The 26,647-nt window shown below is 45.0% G+C and overlaps 1 protein-coding gene across 4 annotated transcripts in view; it reads right to left on the bottom strand.

Moving 5' to 3' along the window:
• Positions 1 to 26,647, bottom strand: part of ppp1r16b (protein phosphatase 1, regulatory subunit 16B) — a 163,498-nt gene that overhangs the window by 35,425 nt on the left and 101,426 nt on the right. The gene's annotated exons all lie outside the window — the stretch shown is intronic.

Below are 26,647 nucleotides of genomic sequence, written 5' to 3'. Positions count from 1 at the left end.
GGCAATGTTGACAAAGCCGCATTTATTACCCATGTCTAGCATTGGCAGACCTTCTTATGCTTTCTTTTTGAAACAACTTGCTATTCATCTCAGAGGGCCTTGAGAATCAACCCCATAGTGTGCGACTGGAGTCACATGTAGACCTGATCAGTTAGGGGTGACTGTTTCCCTTTGACAAAGGACATCAGTGAACCAGCTGAGTTTTTACGGTAATCCAAGAGGATCATTTTTCTGGTGCTAGCACACTAATTACCAGCTTTTATGAATTAGTTTCACTATTTGCCATGGTAGGATTTAAACCCACAATCTCTGGTCACTAATCCAGGGACATAACCACTCCATCACCACTCAGTAACACACACCCAGAAACTTAAACCGGACAGCATCTGGGAATATATCACCTCTGACATTAATCAGCCAATAATTAAACACAATTCATATATAAACAAACACATTCTGGGGCTTTTGGAATTTGCAGCATTGTCTAACTGAATGGATTAGCAATATATTGCTATAGGCTCCATGTGATTTGCTGCCTAATATAACACTGACCAGTGCATGCACTAACTGCAGGAATTCCCTTTCTTTGGACTGCATTACTGGCTATATCGCATGGTATTGAAGGATATATACAGCAAGGTCTTTGTTCTGTACTTTTTCAGCAGCTCTACATATTGAAGGTTGAGAGAGCAGGGTCTTTCCTGGAGATATTTTATTACAACTATTTTCTCCCTTCCTTCTCTTTAGCCTCCTGGCACATGTGATTGCCCCCTTGAGATGAATGGCAACTCACCTACTGCCAGCCTCCTACAAATTGGGTTCTGTCGTTGGCTACCATGTGGCAAATGGGCCCTACATTCTCTTTGATGCCCTTCACAAAAGGATGTGGCCTCCATGACCTTTCAATGCAGCATGGTGGAGAATAGGAACTTGTGCATAGTGACAGGTGCAAACTGTGCATTGCAGCACATTGGTGCAGAGACCTATTAAACCACTGCACCGCCTATTCATTAACACAGCCTTAGAGAATCCAGAAACACAAGACTTGCACAAAGGAAGAGCTGCCAACAGGCAAACACGAAGTACTCAAATAAAAAGAAAAAGCCTCAGGGATTGAAAACGTGCACATATTAATCATTTCTTCCCTTTCAAGCGTATGTCTTCAGGCAATAATCTTTCTCTGTTGAGCATCACCAGCCAATATATAGTTTTGCAGTCCATCTCAACTCCCCATCTCTCTACTCTTTGGTATGCTCCCTTACCCTTTCCTCCAACGCCATATAAATTCTGCACAACTTTCTCCTCCTTTAAAACCCTCCCTTAAAACCTAATGCTTTGACCTAATATCTCCTTTTGTGACCCAGTGTCAGTTTCTTTTTGATAACACATCAGTGATGCACCCTGGGATATCTTACTACGTTAAAGGTGCTGTATAAATGCAAGTTGTTGTTGTTATCAAAATGAGAGGTGCTGAAATAGGAAATGGAAAACTTTCTCGCGTTTTTGTCGTGTGTTTTAGCATCACACACTGTCCGGGCGGATGTAGCACGGAGTCACTGCATCTGTCATACCCTGGCATTTAATAGGCACTTCCTGTAAACAACAAACTTGCTTCTGGTCACATTTCACACCACAATCAATGAACAAAACCGTGTGAGATCTGCTGGTAATCTATTACTGACACATAGACTCTCTAAACTTTCCTGTCACACTATTTACGTAACACCTGTTTGTCACATCTAAACTATCCTTCCTATATTGGAGTGAGTCCTCCCAATTGCCTCTTCAGTTAGGTGGCACTGCGCTCTCCACCTGGCACCTACCAGGACGCTATTTGATGGTTGCCAACTCTCTTAAAATTGCTCTGGAGAATCCAAGACTTAATGGACACTGCCATGAGCAACCCGGGAGAAAAATCATAGGGGCAGTAAAAAAAATTTATACTTTTTTCCCCGTTTTCATTGAACACTTCTGTTTATTGATTATAAAAATATTAAGAGGTGAGGGAAAAACTGACTGGGGTGGGTGGGTTGCAGACTGTATGATGTAACCTCCAAGGATAGGGCCAATCATAAATGGTAATCTTACACTCACCTCTCCCAGCTCCTCCCAGAACAAACCCCTACATGCGCTGATTGTACACATAGCCTGTGCCCTGACCTGCTAACATGTAATAAGAGGACCTCCAGCCAGTGGGAGGAATCGTAGAGGAAATCCCAGCTCTACGTGAAGAGATACCACATTCTTAACGATGATTGGGAGCTAGATTTTGGTTGGTTACGTGTTTTAGCACTTTTGAAAAAACACGTACAAGCTTGTTAAAAGTACCAGGAGCACTTCACCAACCAATAGTCAAGTTTTTGGTTCCTACTGGGAATGCAGCATTTCTTCATGCAGAGGTGGTATTGGTTCAAGAGATTTTCCACACTAACTGATGAACATCCCATGAAATACGAGACTATAGTTGTTTATCTGTCTGATGTCAGCTAACACAGCACATGAAGCTGGCATCTTTCTAGTTAGCGTGGTTGGCTTCCAAGTTTATTTTATCTCTTTTATTTTATTCTATTTTATTCTTAAATTAAGGCCTACATTTTATAATGGTATTGCCAATTACGATTGGATGTAATCTCGAAGGTTTCATCATGCAGCCTCCAACCAACCCACCCAGTCGAACAGTTCTTCCCTCATCTCTAATATTTTTAATGCTTAATAAACAGGAGCGTTCAAAGAAAATGGGAAAGCACATGCAATTTTATGAATGCCCCAATGATTTGTTAAAGTGTCCTTTAATCCCTGGAATCTTTAGGGCAATCTTAGAGAGTTGGCAACTATGGATGTGGCCTATAGTCTACTTTGCTGATTCAGTTCCCGTCCATGTATCTCGTCTCCTTCAAGATGTTCCTTAGAACCTACCTGGTTGGCCAAGCTTTAAGCCCTAACATTTCCCTTCCTCATCTCACTGACAGTTTTTGTCTGATTATGCTCCTGTGGAGTGTCTTAGGCTGTTTTACTATGTTAAATACATATCGTCGTTGTCAGCCAAAGAGAGCATGCACTCACTGCACACAGGAAAACCAACTTGGGGCACATCTCAGATCTCACCACTCGGAATGTGTTGGGGAAAAGCACAGCTAACTGCCACTGTTGAATTTTTTTTGTTTACCATTTATAGTTTCTTGCATTTGTTTTTAAGTTTCTTTGGGAGGGAAAGGCTGGTGTGGGTTGTCCAATCACTGCAATTTAAAAGTAGTCGCTTAGCAATGTGGCTACTTTATCAAGAGAATGCGAGGAAGTGATTCAAACGTTATCAAGAATCTTGGAGGAAGTACATTAAACTATATGCATGGAAACAGAGGCAGAAAGACAGAGCCAAATCCATCACTCTCTTCCTTTTTGTATGCCGCATGTATTCTAAAATGAGCTACCCTTGTGTCACAAGCTACATAGCTGCCAATCTGTAACATAACGTAAAACCTCACCACTTCAGTCTCGAAAGGAAGTGGCTGAGAAGATGCCTAATAGAAATACATTAAAGAGTAAGTTGCATTGCAATATTAAATCCAAAAGGCTACTTTAAGCTAAATTAGCACGGTAGGCCAAGGTCACAAGTTCAAGCTAACAAAAGAGAAACGTAGGACTGATGTTAGACAACTAGAAGTGTGAAATGATCTATTTTGATAGGAAGAACGAGGAGGCAACATAAAATAAAAAAACAATTCTAAAAGGGGATGCAGGAACAGAGAGATCTGGGAGTATAGGTGCATAAATCATTGAAGGTAGCAGGACAGATTGAGAAAGTGGTTAAAAAGGTGTAGGGGATCATCACCATAATAAACAGAAGCATGGAGTACAAAAGCAAGGAAATTATGATGAACCTTTATAAAACACTGATTTGGCCTCAACCGGATTATTGTGTCAATTCTGGCCACCACACTTGAGAAAGGAAGAGAAGGCTTTAGAGAGGGTGCAGAAAAGGTTTAGAAGAATGGTTCCAGAGATGAAGGGCTTCAGTTACATGAATGGATTGGCAAAGCTCAGATATCTTTCCTTCAAAAAGAGAAGTTGAGAGATTTGATAGAGGTGTTCAAAATCATGAAGATCCAGACAGAGTAAATAGAGAGAAACTGCTCCCATTGGCGGAACGGTCGAGAAGCAGAGGACACCAATTTAAAGTCCTTAGCAAAAGAAGCATCAGCAAAAAAAGCATGAGGAAAAACCTTTTTACATGCAGCGAGTGGTTAGGATCTGGAATGCACTGCCTGAGAATGTGGTGGAACATGGCTTTCAAAAGGGAATTGGATAAGCACCTGAAGAGAACTAATCTGCAGGGCTATGGGAAAAGGGCGGAGAAGTGGGATTATCAGAATTGCTCTTGCAGAGATGGACACAATAGGCTGAATGGTTGTAACCATTCTATTCTTCATCCATAGTGATCAAGTTGTGAGATGCTAGTGAAGGGTGTCACCTATGAGACAGCTGGGAGCTGTAAGGGAAACTGGACCAGAGTTTCCCTGACCAGATAAACTACAATGGGCCAAGTGCCTTTCTTCATATCTTGTGATTTTAGTGATATATCCCATCTTACGCTGTGGACCAAGTAAGTGTTAAAATGCCACAAAGGAAACAACACTGTCCTCAATCTCTCCTTTAAAGCTTTTCAAAATGTACCAGAAGCACTGTCAATTTCTGGTTCCAACTGTAGGAATTTCTAAATGAAGTAAATATATCATTCTCTGCGGAAAATCTTTATCATCATCAACTACATTATCCTCACAATTACAATACCTGTGGATGACATTTATTTTGGAGGTGACTAGGCATGGCTTTAAATGAGTGTAAACATTTCCATCTTCACCGTTCTCTCATTTAATTTACTTCTTTAAGCAAATAGAACCCAAACAATGATTAAGATTTCGGAAAATTGTTTAAATACTTGAGGGAAAAAAAAGTATGACTATGGGGAAAGGATGAATTGTATAGGTATTTCAAAGAGTCAGCATTGGAAAGATGGGATGAATGGTCTTCTGTGCAGCAAGATTGTAAGAAATCAGAAGCTTCCGAATGGGTCAGGTCCAAACTGGCTGGTTAGACCCGTGGAATTACAAATAGAAATTACTTGAAATTGTCACGGATTGACTGCTCATCACCAATAATTCTTTTAAATTCCTTGTTCAAACATACAAAGCCCTTCCTTAACAATGCATTTAAGCAGCGTTACTGAAGACACAGGTCAATTTTAGTTATACAATGCATCAGGTCTCCCAACACGCTGATGTGATCTTGGCAGCACCATTTTAATCTTGTCAATTGAGACAGTGAAATTTAAGTGCCAAACAACAGCCAACATTCCCCAATAGCCATTCAATAAATGAGCCATTCATGTTGTAACGCACCTAATCCAATTTAATTTTACCTGCACCTTTTGTTGGTTGTGATGCTTAATCTAGGCACAAGCATGAAAACAACCTTGAAGAAAGCTTCAAACGTCAGCAAAGGAGCCTCAAAACCAGGCCTGCATTTAGGAGGACAGCAGTCATACTGAAAGTTCAGTATGCCACAGGCTCATCCTGAAGCTTTGCACTTGAGCAGGCAAAACATGCAGGGGTTTCCCACTCCTTCCCCTCCCCAAAACCACCCCACCTTCCCCAAAACTAGCCCCCCCCCTCCCCCCCCACCTTAGTGCAGATTGCAGGTTGTTGCCAGACCTGATTGTTAAATTTTCTTATTTTTCTATAGTTGTTTCAGTGACACAAAAGTGCTCTTCTGCACCTCCCACCAATTCACGCAGGCATTCTTCATTCCTTTCAGCACATGATTTCTGGCACCCTCTTCTCTTCAGTTCTGGGGTGGGGGGCACTCCCATTGCACTCCAACTCATGCTGGCACATTTCTGCCCCCATCTGAACCCAGCTCTCAGCAGGCAGTGGCAGTGCTGCTCTGTGAATGGAATGAGAGTGCACAACACTGTATTTCCCCACCCGCTACGTTACAACAATGGCTACACTTCAAACAGTCCTTCACTGGCTGTAAAACACCTCGTCTGGTGCTTGTGAAGAACGCGATATAAATGCAAGTCGTCTCTTTTTAGAAAAAAGACGCCTGGTCCATTCTGAACAAGTTAATTGGGGCTCAGAATTTCCACTTCTTTACTCCCGCCTTTCATTTTCTCTCCCTTCCCTCTGCCAGATCTGAAACCTGAAGAAGAGTCATAGGGACTCAAAACGTTAACTCCGTTTCCCTCCCCATCGATGCTGCCAGACCTGCTGAGTTTTTCCAGCAGCTTGTGTTTTTATTTCATTTTCTCTCACTTGTTCGAGTCTGCTTCCTGTGATTCCCAGAAGGAAAAAACAGTTCGCACCAGCACTCTTATTTCCTAGTTTTTACTGGTGTTCCATTTTAAGGCATTCAAGACCAGTTTGGACCAGTATATTTATTTCCCAGTTGTTACTGTTTTTTTCGTTCTGGGTTATCACTGCTCCTATTTCAAAAGAAACAGGTAAGAGAGCACTTACCACTCAAGCTCTACTTATTACGTTCTGTGGGAAAGACAAAGGTGATGTTGAGATTGTCACCAGGCAAACTTTTTGAAATGATAAACAATCAGTAGTTTAATTTCTTAATGAAAAAATTTGATGTTGAGCTCCAAATCAACGTTCCCTTTAATTTGATTGGAATTGATTAATTAGGTTGGGGTAGTGGTAATGTCACTAAGCTGGTGGTGTTCCAGCGTAATGCTGTGGAGACCCGGGTTTGAATCTCACCACAGTAGATGGTGGAATTTGAATTCAAGAAAAATATCCAAAACTAAAAGTCTAATGATGACTATAAAAGCATATCGATTGTTGTTAAAAACCCACCTGGTTCACTAATGTCCTTCAGGGAAGGAAATCTGCCATCCTTACCTGGTCTGGCCTACATGTGGCTCCAGACCCACAGCAATGTGGTTGACTCTTAACTGCCGTATGAAATGGACCAGCAAACCACTCAGTTGTATCAAACCACTAAAAACAAGACAATAAGAAATGAAATCAGACAGACCACCCAGCATCAACCTAGGTGCCGGAAATGACAACAGCAAACTCAGCCCTGTCGACCCTGCAATCCTCCTTACTAACATCTGGGGGCTAGTGCTAAAATTGAAAGAGCTATCTCATAGACTAGTCAAACAACAGACCGACATAGTCATCCTCACGGAATCATATCTTATGGACAATGTCCCAGACACCACCATCACCATCCCTGGGTATGTCCTGTCCCAGCAGCAGGACAGACCCAGCAGAGGTGGCAGCACAGTTGTTTCCAGTCAGTAGGGATTTGCCCTGGGAGTCCCCAACATCAACTCCAGACCCCATGAAGTCTCATGGCATCAGGTCAAACATGGGCAGGAAACCTCCTGCTGACTAACACATACCATCCCCCTCAGCTGATGAATCAGCACCCCTCCATGTTGAACACCACTTGGAGGAAGCACTGAGGGTTGCAAGGGCACAGAATGTACTCTGGGTGGGAGATTTCAGGGTTCATCAGCAAGAGTGGCTCGGTAGCACCAATACAGACTGAGCTGACCGCGTCCTAAAGGATGTGGCTGCTAGACTGGGTCTGAAGCAGGTGGTGAGGGAACCAACAAGCAAGAAAAACATACTTGACCTCAACCTCATCAACCTGCCTGCTGCAGGTGCATCTGTCCATGACAGTATCAGTAGGAGTGACCACCACACAGTCCCGCCTTCACATTGAGGATACCCTCATCGTATTATGTGGAACTACCACCCTGCTAAATGGGATAGACTTCGAACAGATCTAACAACTCAAGACTGGGCAACCATGAGGTGCTGTGGGCCATTAGCAGCAGCAGAACTGTACTGGGACACAATCTGTAATCTCATAGCCCAGCATATTCCCTACTCTACCATTACCACCAAGCCAGGGGATCAACCCTGGTTCAATGAAGAGCGCAGGAGGGCATGCCAGGAGCAGCAACAGGCATACAAAAAAGTGAGGTGTCAACCTTGTGAAGCTACAACACAGGACCACTTGTGTGCCAAACAGCATAAGCAGCAAGTGATAGACAGAACTAAGCGATCCCGCAACCAATGCCTCAGATCTAAGCTCTGCTGTCCTGCCACATCCAGTCGTGAATGGCCATGGACAATCAAACAACTCATTGGAGTAGGAGGCTCCACAAATTCCCCATCCTCAATGATGGGGGAGCCCAGCACACCAGTGCAAAAGATATGCTGAAGCATTTGCTACAATCTTCAGCCAGAAGTGCCAAGTGAATGATCCATCTCGGCCTCCTCCGGAGGTCCCCAGCATCACGGATGCTAGTCTTCAGCCAATTCGATTCACTCCACATGATATCAAGAAACAGCTGAAGGGACTGGATACTGCCAAGACTATGGGCCCTGACAATATTCCAACAATAGTACTGAAGACTTGCGCTCCAGAAGTTGCCGCGCCCCTAGCCAAGCTGTTCCATTATAGCTAAAACACTGGCATCTGCCTGGCAATATGGAAATTGCCCAGATATGTCCTGTACACAAAAAGCAGGACAAATCCAACCTGGTCAATTAATGCCCCATCAGTCTAATCTCGGTCATTAGTAAAGTAATGTAAGGGGTCATCAACAGCGCTATCAAGCGGCACTTGCTTAGCAATAACCTGCTCAATGACACTCAGTTTGGGTTCTGCCAAGGTGACTCAGCTCCTGACCTCATTACAGCCTTGGTTCAAACATGGACAAAAGAGTTGAACTCCAGCGGTGAGGTGAGAGTGACTGGCCTTGACATGAAGGCAGCATTTGACCAAGTGTGGAATCAAGGAGCCCAAGCAATACTGGAGTCAATGGGAATCAGGGGGAAAACTCTCCGCTGGTTGGAGTCATACCTAATACAAAGGAAGATGGTTGTGGTTGTTGGAGATCAATCAATTCAGCTCCAGGACATCACTGCAGGAGTTCCTCAGGGTAGTGTCCTCGGCCCAACCATCTTCATTCCATCCTTCCTTCCATCATAAGGTCAGAAGTGGGGATGTTCGTTGATGATTGCACAATGTTCAGCACCATTCGTGACTCCTCAGATACTGAAGCAGTCCGTGTCCAAATTCAGCAAGACCTGGACAATATCCAGGCTTGGGCTGACAAGTGGCAAGTAACATTCGTGCCACCCAAGTGCCAGGCAATGACCATCGCTCCTTGACATTCAATGGCATACCATCACTGAATTCCCCACTATCAACACCCTTGGGGGTAACCATTGACCAGAAACTGAACTGGACTAATCATATAAATACTGTAGATACAAGAGCAGGTCAGAGGCTAGGAATCCTGTGACGAGTAACTCACCCCCTGACTCCCCAAAGCCTGTCCACTATCTACAAGGTACAGGTCAGGAGTGTGATGGAATACTCTACTCTTGACTGGATGAGTGCAGCTCCCAAAACACTCAAAAAGCTTGACACCATCCAGGACAAAGCAGCCCACTTGATTGGCACCCCTTCCGCAAACATTCACTCCCTCCACCACCAACGCACAGTAGCAGCAGTGTGTACCATCTACAAGATGCACTGCAGGAATCCCCCAAGGCTCCTTAGACAGCACCTTCCAAACCCACAACCGCTACCATCTAGAGGGAGAAAGGCAGCAGACACATGAGAACACCACCACCTGGAAGTTCCCCTTCAAGCCACTCACCATCCTGACTTGGAAATATATTGCCATTCTTTCACTGTAGCTGTGTCAAAATCCTGGGACCCCCTCCTTAACAGCACTGTGGGTATATTACACCACATGTACTACAGTTTACCACACCTTCTCAAGGGCAATTAGGGACGGGCAATAAATGCTGGCCTAGCCAGTAACGCTCACATCCCATGAATGAATTTTAAAAAAAGATTTGATTGGAAGATAAGAAACAGGAGTGGGAGTAGGCCATTCATCCTGCAACACCATTCAACTAAATTATGGTTGATTTTCTACCTTTTTTTATTCTTTCATGGGATGTGGGCATCACTGGCAAGGTCAGCATTTATTGCCCATTCTTAATTGCCCTTGAACTGAGTGGCTTGCTTGGCCATTTCAGATGGCAGTTAAGAGTCAACCTGGCCTCCATATAAGCCAGACCGGGTAAGGATGACAGATTTCCTTCTCTAAAGGACATCAGTGAGTCAGATGACAATTGACAATAATTTTATGGTCACCATTACTGAGACTAGCTTTATATTCCAGATTTATTAATTGAATTTAAATTCCACAAGCTGCCTTAGTGGGATTTGCATATTAGCCTGTGCCTCTAGTGACATTACCACTAGGCCACCATCTCCCTTAAAACCATTTTCCCCACGATACCCATATCCCTTGATATCTTGAATAAGTAGAAAGCTATCAATCACTGTCATGAATATACGCAATGACTGAGCCTCTGCGACCTTCTGGGGTAGAGAATGCCCAAGACTCACCACCCTCTAACGGAAGAATTTCCTACTCATCTCAATCCTAGATGGCCTACCTCTTATTCTGAGACAGTGTCCATGGTTCTAGACACTCCCCAGCCAGGTGAAACATCCTTCCTGCATCTACCCTGTCGAGCCCCGTAAGAATTTGGTACGCTTCAATGAGATCACCTCTCAGTCTTCTAAACTCTAGAGAATACAAGCCCTGTCTTCTCAATTTCTCCTCAAAGGACAAACTGGCCATCCCAGGAATCCGTCTGGAGAACCTCTGTTGCACTCCCTCCATGGCAAGTGTATCCTTCCTTAAGGAGACCAAAACTGTGCACAATACTCCAGGTGCAGTCTCACCAAGTCCCTTATACAATTGCAGCAAGACTTCTTTACCCCTGTACTCAAATGCCCTTGTGATAAAGGCCAACATACCGTTTGCTTTCCCAATTGCTTGCTGCACCTGCATGTTAGCTTTCAGTGACTTATGAACAAGGACACCAAGGACATCAGCACTTTCCAATCTCTCTCCATTGAAGAAATACTCTGCATTTCTGTTTTTCCTATCAAAGTGGATAACTTCATATTTTTCCACATTATATTCCATCTGTCATGTTCTTGCCCATTCACTTAGCCTGCCTAAGTCCACTTGAAGCCTCTTTGCATCCTCCCCACAATTCGCATTCCCACCTAGTTTTGTGTCATCTGCAAACTTGGAAATATTACATTTGACCCCCAAATCCAAATCATTGATATAGATTGTGAATCACTGTGAACCCAGCACTGATCCATGCAGTACCCCACTATAGTAACAACTTGTCAACCTGAAAGTAACTTGTTTATTCCTACTCCCTGTTTTTTGTCCATTAACCAATCCTCAATCCAGGCTAGTATATTACCCCCAATCCCAAGTGCACTAATTTTGTTCATTAACCTCCTGTGTGGGACTGTTATGGCACAGCCGATGGTAAATGCTGAGTTGTTCAAATCCCAGGGGGAAACTTGAGACAACTGCCACAACTATTTTTTGCAATTTGCTTGTTTCGAGATGCGGGCTTTGAATTCAGTAATAAAAAGCAACCTAGCCTTATAGGTTTTTTACAAAACTAGATTAAACATTTACTAATAAAATAAATTATTTTAAGCACATATATATGTCTACAAATTACTACTATAATAACTTATAAATCCCCTAATTAATCTGACTCCCAATTACACCTCCATTAAGGCAACAATAAGACACATAGGTTTTAAAAGACTCAGGCAAAGAAACATGATATCCTGAACAATCCAATTCAAAGTGAGTTTCCTTAATTTCAGTTCTTTGTAGACAGCAGCTTGAGGCAAAGATGCTGAAGGCATTTCAGACTTGTTAAATCTTAGAATGCCTGCCTTTACACATAGCCTTCTCTCCTTTATACATATTTTCCCCTTTGAATGCAAATTCCCATTGTTTCACTGTCTCTTTGGACTTTATCTCCCTGATCATAAAAATTTATCATAGTACAAATTTTACCAGTAATCTTTGGGAAAAATAAACACACTGTTTCTAAACTTCACCTGGCTAGGTGACACATTTCACCCCTCCTTTGAAAACAATCTAGTCTGGTTTATTTAAACATGCAAATATTCTTGTACACCTTACATTCTAAACTTCCCCCATGTTTACCTACTTTACATTTCAAACCTAATTTACCTTCTAATACATCAAAGCCTTCAGACCAGCTGTCTTTAATCCAATTAAGTCATACACATGCACACACACAGATACCACTATTTTACAATAAATTCCAATAACATTATTATATCTTCCTGACAGGGACCTTATCAAAAGCTTTCTGAAAATCCAAATACACCACATTCCTCCTTATCTATTCTGCTAGTTACATCCTCAAAAAACTTTAACAGGACTGTCAAACATGATTTCTCTTTCATTAATCCACATTGACCGTGCCCAATCGTACCATTATTTTCTAAATTATCGCATCCTTTATTATAGATTTGAGCATTTTCCCTACTACTGACATCAAACTAACAGATCTGCAGTTCTGTTTTCTCTCTGTATCCCTTCTTAAATAGTAGGGCTGCATTTTCTACTTCCAGGTCTGCAGGAACCTTTCCAGAATCTATAGATTTTTGAAAGATGATCACCAATACATCCACTATGTCTACAGCCACTTCCTTTAACGCTTTGGGATGTAGGTCATCAGGTATAGGGGATTTATCAACTTTGTGTCCCAATAACTCCTCCAGTGCTTTTTTTAAAATTAGTACAAAAAGATAGAGGTATTCAAATTCATGGGGGGGCGGGCGGGGGTATCTGGACAGAGTAAATAAGGAGAAACTGTTCCCATTGGTGGAAGGATTAAGAACCAGAGGGCATAGATTTAAGGCGATTGGCAAAAGAGGCAATAGCAGCATGAGGAAAAGCATTTTACGCAGCGAGTGGTTAGGATCTGGAATGCTTTGCCCAAGAGGGTGGTGGAGGCAGGTTCAATCGTGGTTTTCGCAAGAGAATTTGACAATTAGCTGAAGAGGAAAAATTTGCAGGGCGACAAGGAAAAGGTGGGGGAGTGGCACTAGGCAAATTGCTCTTGCAGAGACATGATAGGCCGAATGGCCTCCTCCTGTGCTGTAACCATTCTATAATTCTTTGATTTTAATTTCTTTTTGAATCACGTGGGCATTTAAAATTTTTTCCTACGGACGCACATCTGTGGTAATTTGAAGGGCCTAACTTGTGCACGGCCCTGGCAGGGCTTCTGGGTTTCTGCGTGGTTCAGTGGGAACATTGGTCCAAACCCCATCTTCGGACTGAATTCTACGAGCCCCAGATGGGTGCGTTTCAAGCTCACCCCCATAATACGGTGTCAAAATCAGCAGCCCACCCACCATATTTAAATGACTAATTAATAGTCAATTGGGCTCATTATCAAGCCAACTGACCCTGATAATACACTGCCCACGCCATAAAATGTTTGGCACGGGCAGCAGGAAGTCTGTTTTTTAAACTCTAATGTTTAGAGGGTGGGAGGGGCTTTCTCTTTGGGGTTTTGATGAAGAATCATACGGACTCGAAACGTTAACTCTGTCTCTCTCTCCACAGATGCTGTCAGACCTGCTGAGCTTTTCCAGCAATTTTTGTTTTTAACTCTTTGGGGGTTGTCTTTGGCTGATCATGGGGCTGCCCCCACCTTAGGTCAAACCCACCCACTTCCTCGCTACCTGCTCCCTCTCTTAAACGCACCCCCACCCCTCTGCCGCCACCACCCCCCTGCCCCACTTCTACCTAATCTGCTCAAACACTCCCGGCCCAAGAGCCTGGACTTAACTTCTCCGGGAAGTCATTGGCCTCAATCTTCCTTTCCTTCTGCAGTCCCGGCAGCTGCCGCTGATGCCTTCCTGGTGCTGCCGGGACTGACGGAGCTCCCGGTCAGTCTGATTAGCTAACAGCTCCAGAGGGCGGGACTTCCTGCTCAGTGCAGGTCGGGATTCCCACCCCGTTAGTCAGCCCTGCAGTGCTTTATGGCTGCGGGGCAGGTTGGCTTGGAGCATGTTGGCTCCATACCACCGTGGATTCTGGTGGCAGTGGGGGGGGTGGCGGTGGAGTGGGGCATCTGCCTTTCGTCTTTATTTCCACTTCATCATGTTACTTCTGGATGAGACTCTAAACCACCTATCTGTCCCATCAAAGGAATGGGGAATGGCACTATTTTGAAGACGAGCAGGGGAGTTCTCCCTGGTCTCCTGCTCAATATTTGACCCTCAGCTAACATCACTAAAATAAAAGTCTTAGTTGGAGTGGTTTGAGTGCCCTGACTGTAGGACGGGGCCATGGAATAGTCACCTGGTTACAATAACCTGTGCTGGAAACTCTTTCGAGTTATCAACAGTCACAGATTGCAACTCTTTTCGAGTACAATCACAGTTCTTGGTTTTCCGGGAGTGGGACATGAACCCACAGCCCTCTGATTCAAAGGCGAGGGTGCTATGGACTGAGCCACAGCTGACACCTCCCCTGTGCTGGAAGACGCACGCGTAGACATTGGCTGAGGATAAGATCGCAATTGACTCAGCCATTGTCAAGCTCCCTCCAACACTCACTCACTCGATTTAGAATGAGCGTCTCAGAGAACCTCTGCTGGTTATGTGATCATGCTCTGCATTGGGTCAGCACCTTCAGGAGAAAAGGTGAGAATGCTGAAGGGGAAAAGGGTCAATGCTCTCACGACCTGTTAGCTGGTCACACGTTTCTGACATCTACGGTTAGAGGAGCCCAGCAAGCCGAAACAACAGGTAGGCCTGACGAATGCCCAAACCACGGAGAAAAGGACATTAGCAAATTGTTTACTAACGCTACGATCAGTGTTCAATGGTAAAAGCTGACGCAGTCTCTCATCTCGTATCAAAACACATCAACTTTTCTCGCCCACTTTGTTCACATTTTAAACCGGACAACAGCCCCTTTGTCCCTGAACAATGAGAGAATTAAATAAGAAAAAGGAAATTTACAGAAGGAATCTGCACTAATTCTTTGCAGACAATGACACCATTGAAGGAATGGCAGAACTGAACGGTGTTGGGATGCAATGTTTGACGCCCTCTCGCACCAGCACACAGCTGCGCTGCTGATTCTCTGCCCAGCTCGTAAGTGGTTGAGGATGCAGAATGCAAGTAAATGTCATGCAGCTCCTTAGTAGTGTATGGCTTTGAACCCACAAGCTGAGAGACCACAACGGAGACAAGCCCGTATGATAACAGTCTCGTGCCCATTCTCCCTCCCTCCTGCTTCGGAACCTGAAACTGCTGCAATGTTTGCCTTTTTGCACTCACAACTACCGCCTGGTATAAAAGGGTAATTTATGGCGCATTCAGAATGTTTTTTAAAGTCGGTGACTGCACTAGGAATCTGTCGCAAGGGAAAGCAAGCCGGGCTACATTCTTTTACTGGGTGGGTAGTTTAGGACCCACACTGCACATCGCAGTCAAGTGGGGGCGGGGGAGGTGTAGAAGAGCAACAGGAAATACCTACTAGACCCTGGCTTTTTCTTGATGTGACACAAAGTGAACCTTTCAGATCAATAACCTTTCATTAGAACGGTTAGTGCCCTGAAACAGGGGCCAGAATTTTACTTTCCTCGCCACAGCGGGTTTTAAGGCGGGGGGAGCGGAAATTGCAAGATGGGATTCCCTCCGGGTTCCCACCCACCCCGACCTCACAGCGATTTTATGTCGGGGTGGGCAGGAACCTGCCCTTGCCCCAGTTCAGGCCCTTAAATGGCCACAATTTCTTTATATTCATTTGCAGGATGTGGGCATCGCTGGCTGGGCCAGCATTTATTGCCCAGCCCTAATTGCCCTTGAGAAAGTGGTGATGAGCTACCTTCTTCCACTGCTACAGTCCCTGTGAGTAGGTACACCCATAGCACTGTTGGAAGGGAGTTCCAGGATTTTGACCCAGCGACAGTGAAGGAACGGCGATATATTTCCAAGTCAGGATGGTGAATGGTTTGGAAGGGAACTTCCAGCTGGTTCCCATCTATCTGCTGCCCTTGTCTTTCTAGATGGTAGTGGTTGTGGGTTTGGAAGGTGTTGCTGAAGGAGCCTTGGTGAGTTCCTGCAGTGCATCTTGTAGATGGTACACACAGCTGCTACTGTGCATTGGCGGTGGAGGGAGTGAATGTTTGTGGAAGGGGTGCCAATCAAGTGGGCTGCTTTGTCCTGGATGGTATCAAGTTTTTTGAGTGTTTTTGGAGCTGCACTCATCCAGTCAAGTGGAGAGTATTTCATCACACTCCTGACCTACACCTTGTAGATAGTGGACAGGCTTTGGGGAGTCAGGAGGTGAGTTACTCGCCACAGGATTCCTAGCCTCTGACCTGCTCTTGTAGCCACAGGATTTATATGGCTAGTCCAGTTACGTTTCTGATCAATGGTAGCCCCCAGGATGTTGATAGTGGGGTATTCAGCCCGGGGTAATGCCAAGGAGTGTCAAGGAGTGATGGTTAGATTCTCTCTTGTTGGAGATGGTCATTGCTACTGGCGCAAATGTTACCTGCCACTTGTCAGCCCAAGCCTGGATATTGTCCAGGTCTTGCTGCATTTGGACATGGACTAGATCAGTATCTGAGAAGTTGCAAATGGTGTTGAATATTGTACAATCATGAACAAATATCCCCATTTCTGACCTTATGATGGAAGGAAGGTCATTAATGAAGCAGCTGAAGATGGTTGGGCCAAGGACACTACCCTGAGGAACTCCTGCAGTGATGCCCTGGAAGTGAAATGATTGACCTCCAACAACCTCAGCCATCTTCCTTTGTGCTAAGTATGACTCCAACCAGCAGAGAGTTTTCCCCCTGATTCCCATTGGCTCCAGTTTTGCTTGGGCTCCTTGATGCCACACTAGGTCAAATGCTGCCTTGCTGTCAAAGGCAGTCAATCTCACCTCACTTCTGAAGTTCAGCTCTTTTGTCCATGTTTGAACCAAGGCTGTAATGACGTCACGAGCTGAGTGGCCCTGGAGGAAACCCAAACTGAGCATCAGTGAACAGGTTATTGCTAAGCAAGCGTCACTTGACAGCACAGTTGATGACCCCTTCCATCATTTTACTGATGATCGAGAATAGACTGATGGGGCATTAATTGACCAGGTTGAATTTGTCCTGCTTTTTGTGTGCAGGACATACCTGGGCAATTTTCCACATTGCCAGGTAGTTGCCAGTATTGTAGTTGCACTTGCTACAATACTAGTATTGTAGGAACAGCTTGGCTAGGGGCACGGCAAGTTCTGGAGCACAAGTCTTTAGTACTATTGCCAGAAAATTGTCAGGGACCGTAGCCTTTGCAGTATCCAGTGCCTTCAGCTGTTTTTTGATATCATGTGGAGTGAATTGAATTGGCTGAAGTCTAGCACCTGTGATGCTGGGGACCTCCGGAGGAGGACAATATGGGTCCACCTGGCACTTCTGGCTGAAGATTCTTACAAATGCAACCGTCTCAAGGACTGTTTACTGCCCAGCCTCAATTTTCAGACTGGCAGGCGGATTGAAGCTCCTTGGGGGAAGACTGAAAATAAGGCAAGTTGGATCTAAGGCGGGTGGGGTGGGGCCTCCATCAGAAGCCCCCTTCTGTCTGCGGGCGCCCTCCCTTTAAGACCCGGAAACCTCCGGACCTTCCTCCCCAACCCACCTATCTCCCAAGACCCCAATCATCCCCCCCTCAGGTCCTCTCTACCCTACCCGCCCAGGGACCCCTGACACTCACCTGGGTCTCTGGTTCGTAAGACTCGGGCAGATTTGTGCAGTTCCTCTTCCGGCCACTGCAGCGCTGTTGTTGCAGGGACTGGAGAGCTGCCGGCGAACCAGATTGGCCGACAGGTCTCCAAGGCAGGGCATCGTCCCGAGTGAGGCGCGGAAGTCCCGCCTACTGCTAATCTCCGCTCATTTGAGTGTAAAACGGCTGAGGGGCAGCCTAAGTCAGCAGGGATGTGTTCCCTGCCAACTCTTTGGATGGCGGGGGCTATCCTAAAAATTCAGGCTATTAATTCTGTTTCTCTCCATACAAAAGCTGTCTGACCTGCTGAGTATTTGCAGCATTTTTTCTTTTTATTTCAGATTTTCCGCATCTACTGTACTTTGCTTTTCCATAGCACAATAAAATGCCGATTCCTAGTCTATGCCTGATGCAGGAACGGTTGAGCCCAACAGGTGGTGAAAATATTGGAAAATAGTCCAGTCTAATTGATTTAGGCCCGTATTACCGCTCCTGAGGTGGGTAGCGTGAGTCAGGAAATTTCCTGGCTTGCCACACCTACCTTGGGAGAAAATCCCCTAAATACATCCTCCAAATGCCTGAAGAATGCCTGGATCTTCGTTCCAGTGGGGGAGGAGTGGGGCACAGGTGCAGGATGGAGTCAGGCCTGCTGCCCCCGGACACAGATCAGAGGAGGCCACAGGGGCTGTCGAGTGCCAAGGCAGGCTGTTTAGAAGGCCCACTTCTGTTCTCTGAAACTTTGGCCTAGTTGTTTGCTATGTTTTAGGCCCTCTAGCCCTCATCCCCTCACACCCCTTTACCCCCCCCCAACCTATCTGCTCTCCATGCCCCATCCATACCAACTCATGCAAACTCATGCCTCCCACCCACCCCCCCAATCGTCCTTCATACCCCCATATCACCCATGCCAAACAACCAACCATCCTTTGTCCTTACACTCTCCATGCCAACTCACACAGTATCCACCATGGGCAGACCGTCTTCAGGAGCCACGTTGAGATGAAATAAAATAAAGATCTAAATATCTATTACAGCCTTCAATATAAGGGCCCAGACCTTCTGATCTCCTGATAGTTGGGAACCGGACATACCCCACAACTCCCCGCGACCCCCACCCCCAACCCCCAAACCCTGTATCTGCAACGACTCCCCCCTGATCTGACCTGACTTCACCATCTGACTCCCCAATGAACCCCGCCTCCTCTGACCCGACCTCAACACTCAACTCCCCCCACATTGACCAGCTGACTCCACCCAACCCGATCTGACGCTACCTCTTCCCCTACCCTGATCTGACCTGACCCAACCTCACCACCCTACCCAGCTACCCTACCCCCTTGCTCACTTATCTTACCCACCCTATCCCCTTACCCACCTTACCCCTTTACCTCACCCACTCTACCCACTCACCCCTCCCCGCCCCCTACCTCCACTTACACACTTAGCTTCTCTCCACAGCTTTTCAAAGAAGCTTTTGGACATTCGCACTCTTTACTTACCAGAATATGGCAGCTCATGCCATAAAAAGGGGGCGTAGCACCTGTGCGGATTCTCTCCGCTGCTCCCTCTGAGGTTTCCTGCACTGAGTCAGTTTGAAAGGATCCTCCATCACAGGAGGTTAGCGAACAAAATTAGAGCACATGGGAGTAATATACTGCTATTGATTGAGAATTGGTTAACAGGCAGAAAAAAAGAGAGCAGGAATAAACGAGCGGTTCTCCGAATGGCACGGCGTTACCAGTGGGGTACCACATGGGTCAGTGCTTGGACCACAGCTATTCGCAATCTACATAAATGATTTGGATGCGGAGGCCAAATGTAATATTTCCAAATTTGCTGATAACACAAAACTAAGTGGGAATGTAAGTTGTAAGGAGATTTAGACAGGCTAAGTGAGTGGGCTAGAACATGGCAGATGAAATATAACGTGAATAAGTGTGAAGTTATCCACTTTGGCAGAACAAACAGAAAGGGAGAGTATTTCTTAAATGGTGAGAGATTGGGAAGTGTTGATGTCCAAAGGGACCTGAGTCATGAGTCACTAAATGAGTCATTTAGATGCAGTGAGCAATTAGGAAAGCAAATGGTATGTTGACCTTCATCGCAAAGGAATTTGAGTACAGGAGTAAAGATGTCTTGCTGCAAATGTATAGACCCTTGGTGAGACCACATCTGGAGTATGGTGTACAGTTTGGCCTCCTTATCTAAGGAAGGATGTACTTGCCATTGAGGGAGTGCAACTGAGGTTCACCAGATTAATTCCTGGGATGGCGGGATTGGGATATGAGGAGATTGAGGAGACTGGGCCTGCATTCTCTAGAGTTTCGAAGAATGAGAGGTGATCGCATTGAAACTTACAGAGTTCTTTCAGGGCGTGACAGGGTAGATGTAGTTAGGATGTTTCCCCTGGCTGGTGAGACTAGAACCAGGGGGGACAGTATCAGAATAAGGGGCAGGCCATTTAAGACTGAGATGAAGAGGAATTTCTTCACAGTGAATGGTGAATCTTTGGATTCTCTACCCCAGAGGGTTGTGGAAGCTCAATCATTGAGCATGTTCAAAACAGAAATCAATAGATTTCTGGATGCTAATGACATCAAGGGGTATGGGGATAGTGAGGAAAAATGGCTAAGAGATAGATGATCAGCCATGATCTGTCTGAATGGCAGAGCAGGCTTTACGGGCTGAATAGCCTACTCCTGCCCCTGGAACCATAGAATCATAGAAAATTTATGGTGCAGAAAGAGGCCATTCAGCCCATTGTGTCTGCACCAGCCAAAATGAGAAAAAAGGAACTAGCAATTCATTTTAGTCCCACTTTCCAGCACCTGGTCCATACATAGCCTTGCAGGTTACAGTACTTCAGATGCAGATCCAGGTACCTTTAAATGCTGAGTTGAGCATTTCAGCCTGAACCACCAACTTAGACAGTGAATTCCACATGCTCACCACCTCCTGGGTGAATAAGTTTTTCCTCATGTCCCCTCTAATCCTTTTACCAATCACCTTAAATCTATGCCCCCTGGTAATTGACCCCTTAACTAGGGGAACATAGTCTTTCCTGTTTACCCTATCTAGGCCCCTCATAATTTTGTACACCTCAATGAGGTCACCCTTTAGCCTCCTCTGTTCTAAGGAAAACAACCTCAGCCTATCCAATCTCTCCTCATAGCTGCAATTTTCAAACCCTGGCAACATTCTTGTAAATCTCCTCTGCACTCTCTCCAGAGCAATTATGTCCTTCCTGTAATGTGGTGACCAGAACTGTACGCACAATTCCAGCTGTGGCTTAACCAGCATTTTATACAGTTCCCTGCTTTTATATTCAATACCTCGCCCAATAAAGGAAAGCATTCCATAAGCTTTCTTGACCACCTTGTCCACCTGTCCTGCCAACTTCAAGGACCTGTGGACATGCACTCCAAGGTCTCTCACTTCCTCAACTCCTCTCAATAACTTCCCATTTATTGAGTATTCCCTTGCTTTGTTTTCCCTCCCCAAATGCATTAACTCACATATTTCCGTATCGAATTCCGTTTGCCACTTCTCTGCCCACTCAACCAAACCATTGATATCATTCTGGAGACAACAGTTATCCTCTTCACTGTCAGCTACACAGCCAAATTTTGTGTCACCTGAAAATTTCCCAATCATGCGTCCCACATTTAAGCCTAAAAGATTAATATATATACAACAAACAGCAAGCGTCCCAACACTGAGCCCTGTGGAACACCACTAGAAACTGTTTTCCATTCGCAAAAACATCCATCGATCACTACCCTTTGTTTCCTGTCACTGAGCCAATTTTGGATCCAACCTGCCACCTTCCCCTGTGTCCCATGAGATCCCACTTTCCTGGCCAGTCTGCCACGTGGGACCTTGTCAAATGCCTTACTGAAATCCATGTAGACAACATCCACTACACTACCCTCATCAATCCTCCTTTATTACTTCCTCAAAAAATTCTATGAGGTTAGTAAGACACGATCTTCTCCTAAAAAAAAAACCATGCTGACTGTCCCTGATCAACCTGTGCCTTTCTGAGTGACAGTTTATCCTGTCTCTCAGAATTGTTTCCATTAATTTGCCCACCACTGAAGTCAGACTGACTAGCCTACAATTTCCTGGCCTATCCCTCACAACCTTTTTAAATAATGGTACAACGTTCACGGACCTCCAATCCTCTGGGACCTTGCCTGTATCTAGTGAGGATTGGAAAATGATCCTCAGAGCATCTGTTATTTCCTCCCTGGCTTCCTTCAACAGCCTGGGATACAATCCATTTGGCCCTTGTGATTTATCCACTTTCAAGGATGCCAGTCCCTCCAGTGCTTCCTCTCTCACTATGCTTATTATATCTACTATTTCACACTCCTCTTTAACTAGAATGTCTGCATCATCCCTCTCCTTAGTGAAGATAGAGACAAAGTACTCACTGAAAACACTGCCCATGTTACCATATACATCTCTGATAGGCCCTACCTTTTCCTTAGTTATTCTCTTGCTCTTAATGTACTGGTAAAACATCTTAGTATTTTCTTTGATTTTACCTGCCAATATTTTTTGTATCCTCTCTTTGCTTTCCTAATTTCCTTTTTTACTTCATCCCTGTACTTTCTATTCTCCTCTAGACTTTCTACAGTATTAAGGCTTTTGTGACTGTCATAAGCATTCTTTTTCTGATTTATCTTAGCCTGTCTGCTTCAGGATAACCAGGGGGTTCTAGGCTTGGCTGTACCACCCTTTTTCTTTGTGGGGACATGTCTACACTGTGCCCAAAGAATCTTGCCTTTGAATGTCTCCCATTGATTTGACACTGTTTTTCCTTCTGTTAGCTGTTTCTTGTCCACTCTCACCAGCTCACCTCTCAGCTTTATAAAATTTGTCTTTCCCCAATTTAGAACTTTTACTCCTGTTCTATCTTTGTCCTTTTCCATAATGATATCAAATCTAACTACATTAAGGTCACTATTTCCAAAATAGTCCTCACTGCTACTTCATCCATTTGTCCAGCTTTATTTCCTAAGAATAAATCTAGAATTGCGCCCCCTCTCATTGGGCTTGTTACGTGTTGGCTAAAAAGTTCTCCTGAAAGCAGTTCAAGAACTTTGCACCCTCTGTGCCCTTCACACTGTTTGTATCCCAATTGATATTAGGGTAGTTGAAGTCCCCAACGATTACTGCCCTATTGTTTTTGCACTCAGAAATCTGTCTACATATTTGCTCTTCTAACTCCCTTCCACTATTTGAGGATCTATAGTACACTCCTAGCAGTGTGGCTGCCCCTTTTTTATTTCTGAGCTCAAACCATATGGCCTCATTTCATTCTTCATTTTGTATATCATCTCTCCTCATTGCTCTAATTAATTCTTTAACCAATAATGCTACATCACGTTTTTTAGCCCCCCTCCCCATCCTGCCTGAAAACTCTATATCCAGGGATGTTGAGCTGCCATTTTTGCCCCTCCTTAAGTCAAGTTTGCATTATAGCAATGATATCATGCTGCCTTGGGTCTGTGCCCTCAACTCATCGGCTTTATTTAATATGCTCCTTGCATTTACATATATACCTTTAACAGTGCCAAATTCCTGCGCTGTTTCTGTCTTTCAGAGTCGCTCACTAATTCTCCATCTCCCCATTCCCTGTTCTGAATTTGCCATCAGGTTTCCGTCCCCCTGCCAATCTAGTTTAAACCCCCTGCCAAAAAGCACTGGCACGTCATAACATTCAAGGCTATGGGCCAAGTGCTGGTAAATGGGATTAGATAGGTAGGTCAGGTGTTTCTCACGTGTCGGTGCAGACTCGATGGGCCGAAGGGCCTCTTCTGCGCTGTGATTCTGTGAAATCCCCCTGTGAGGATATTCATCCCAGTCCTGTTCAGGTGTAGACCGTCCAGCATGTACAGGTCCCACCTTCCCCAGAGCCGGTCTCAATGCCTCAGGAATCTGATGCCCTCCCTCCTACGCCAGCTTTCCAGCCACGTGTTTATTTGCTCAGTTCTCCTATTTCTATACTCGCTTGCAAGTGGGACTGGGAGTAATCCTGAGATTACTGCTCTGGAGGATCTGCTTTTCAATCTCCTTCCTAGCTCCCTAAAGTCTGCTTTCTGGACCTCATCTCCTTTCCTCCCTAAATCATTGGTACCAACGTGGACCACGACCTTTGGCTGATCACCTTCCCCCAGAAGAATATCCTGCTCTGTGACATCCTTGACCCTGGCACCAGGATAAGCAACCAGCCCTTATTTTACAGATTGTCCCCTAGTCGAACCCACTGTCCCAGGTTGTTGTTTATCCTGTCGTTCGGACCTTAAAATCTCGCACATGCGCAGTACCTGCTCTGCTCCCATTTGCACCCTCTCACAGCTCTGACAACACCCTCCCTCCACAACCCCGCCCCCCCCCCCCCCCCCCCCCCCCCCCCCCACCACCACCACCACCACCACCACCACCACCACCACCACCACAAGCTCTCACAGCATTCCCCCCCCACCTCCACCCGGCTCTAATGGATCCCCATGCCAGAGTCTACCACAATTTTCTCCATGAGAGTTGGTCACCATGGTCTGCATGACTCTGCGAAAATCCAGGCCACAGTCTCTCTCTTTGGCAGCCTACAACATGGTAAAACTTCCCAAAACGCTTTATAAGAGAGTTGTGAAACAAAATTTGACACCGAGCCACAAAAGGAGGGGTCAGGAACGGCGGTCAAAGATACAGTTTTAAGGAGGGTCTTAAAGGAGGAGAGGGAGGTAGAGAGGCTTAAGGAGGGAATTCCAGAGCTTTGGGCCTAGGCAGCTGAAGGCACGGCTGCCAACGGAGGAGAAATGAAAATTAGGAATGAGCGACATGCCGGAAATGGATGAGTGCAGATAGGGGGTGAAATCACGAAGGGATCTGAAAACAAGGGCAAGAATTTTAAAATTGAGGCATTGCTGGACCGGGAGCCAATGTAGATCAATGAACACAGGGATTAATGGATGAACCCAAACTTGGTGCGACTTAAGATACGGGCAGTGGGATTTTGGATGAGCTCAAGATTAGGTAGCAAGGTGTGGGGGGAGGGGGTGTAGAAAAAACCCGGGAAATTCAAAACGTGACAACAAGCTGCAGAAGAAATAGCAACTTTACAGAGTGGGTGGGTGGGTGGGTGGGGGGGTTCAGATAGAGAGGATCACAGAGGCACTCAAGTCGAGCAGACCAAGTGTGGCAACTGAAGATAATAGTGAAACAGAGTAGGCCAGTCCTGGGGAAGAAATGCATCAACTGGACAATTTTGGTGCCCTGGGATCTGAATTTTAGCGTACACAGGTTTGTTCCTTAATGTGCAGCGGTCTAATTCTTCATTCTTTCATGGGATGTGGCCAGCATTTGTTGCCCATCCATATTTGCCCTTTCAAAGGGCAGTTAAGAGTGGATCTGGAGTCACATATAGATCAGACCAGGTAAGGGTGGCAGATTTCCTCCCCTAAAGGGCATTAGTGAGCCAGATGGGTTTTACTACATCGATGATAGTTTCATGGTCACCATTACAGAGATTAGGTTTATCAGGCATATTTATTGAATTTAAATTCCACCAGCTCCCATGGTGGGATTTGTACCTGTGTCGCAGAGCATTAGCCTGGGCCTCTGGATTACTAGTCTAGCGACATTACCACTATGCAGCTATCTCCCCAAAGTATATGGTGAAGTCTATTTTTTTGATATACAGAGGTCTGATTTTTAGCGTACAAGGGTTTGATGTTTAATGTTTGGACTCAAATTTTGGTATATGGGAGTTCGATTTTTCTTTAATGCATGCAGATCTAATTAATTTATGTAACTATCAGTAGGGAATAGTGCACAGTATTGCAGCAGTCACACAAATCACAAATCTGGGTGACATTTGGAATAATTTGGAATGCTTCTTCAAGTGGAAATGTTAATTAGAAATAAGAATGGTTATGTTTGGACATGATGTTTGTTTAGAATTCTGCCTGTCCTTCAGCAATTTAATAACACAACTCCTTCTAGTTGTCGTCAGGTGGCCCCACCCACACCCAACTCCATTACAACAAATTGCATAATATGGAACCTTTCCTATAGTAAAAATAATCCAAGGCACTTCACAGGAGCATTATATAAAAAAAATTACGAGCCATTTAAGAAAATATTAGGGCAGATGACCAAACGCTTTGTCAAAGAGGTTCCAAGGAGAGTCCAAAAGGAGCAGAGAGAGGCAGAGAGTTTGAGTGAGGGAATTCCAGAGCTTGGGACCTAGGTAGCTGAAAGTACAGCTGCCAATGGTGGAGTGATTAAAGCCAAGGATGCGCAAGAGGCCAGAACTGGAGGAGTGAAAAGATATCAGAGGGTTGTGGGGCTGGAGGAGCTTAGAGAGATAGGGAGGGGAGGGGCGAGGCCATGGAAGGGATTTGAAAACAAGGATGAGAATTTTAAAATTAAGGCTTTGTTGGCCCAAACAAATTCCCAGCTTGTGCAAAGACTCATTTTAAAAATAGAGGATCTTTTAAATAAATGTCGACAACCTATCTCCAGCTGATAACCTGACCCAAAGGCCTAGGTTGCATTGCTGTGGTGAACCGAAAGATAAGGGCCAAGGCTGCTCGAATACTCAATTCTGTCAGCCACTGGGCATCGGAAAACAACATATCCAGCTGTTTCAAGACTTTACCCAGCTGTTTCAAGCACCCAGAATCTGCAAAACCAATTAAAAACCACTTACTTGCAGCTTAAATGAGCTAACTGTAAACTAACCGACAAATATATTTGCACGATTTCACTGTGCTTGATGGGTGTTGATTAAGAAAAAAAAAATGAAATCACAAAACGTCCAAGTTGTAGCAGATGGAGATATAGGGATATTCTCAAGGGCCATCAACACAAACAAAAAAAGCTGGGCTGCGTTTAAAACCTCACTTGGACAGATCCAGCT

The sequence above is a fragment of the Cetorhinus maximus genome, chromosome 13 (assembly GCF_964194155.1).
Source record: "Cetorhinus maximus chromosome 13, sCetMax3.hap1.1, whole genome shotgun sequence".
Classification (NCBI taxonomy): Eukaryota; Metazoa; Chordata; class Chondrichthyes; order Lamniformes; family Cetorhinidae; genus Cetorhinus; species Cetorhinus maximus.
The sequence above is the reverse complement of the archived record's forward strand: the minus strand, read 5'-3'. Positions and strand labels throughout refer to the sequence as shown.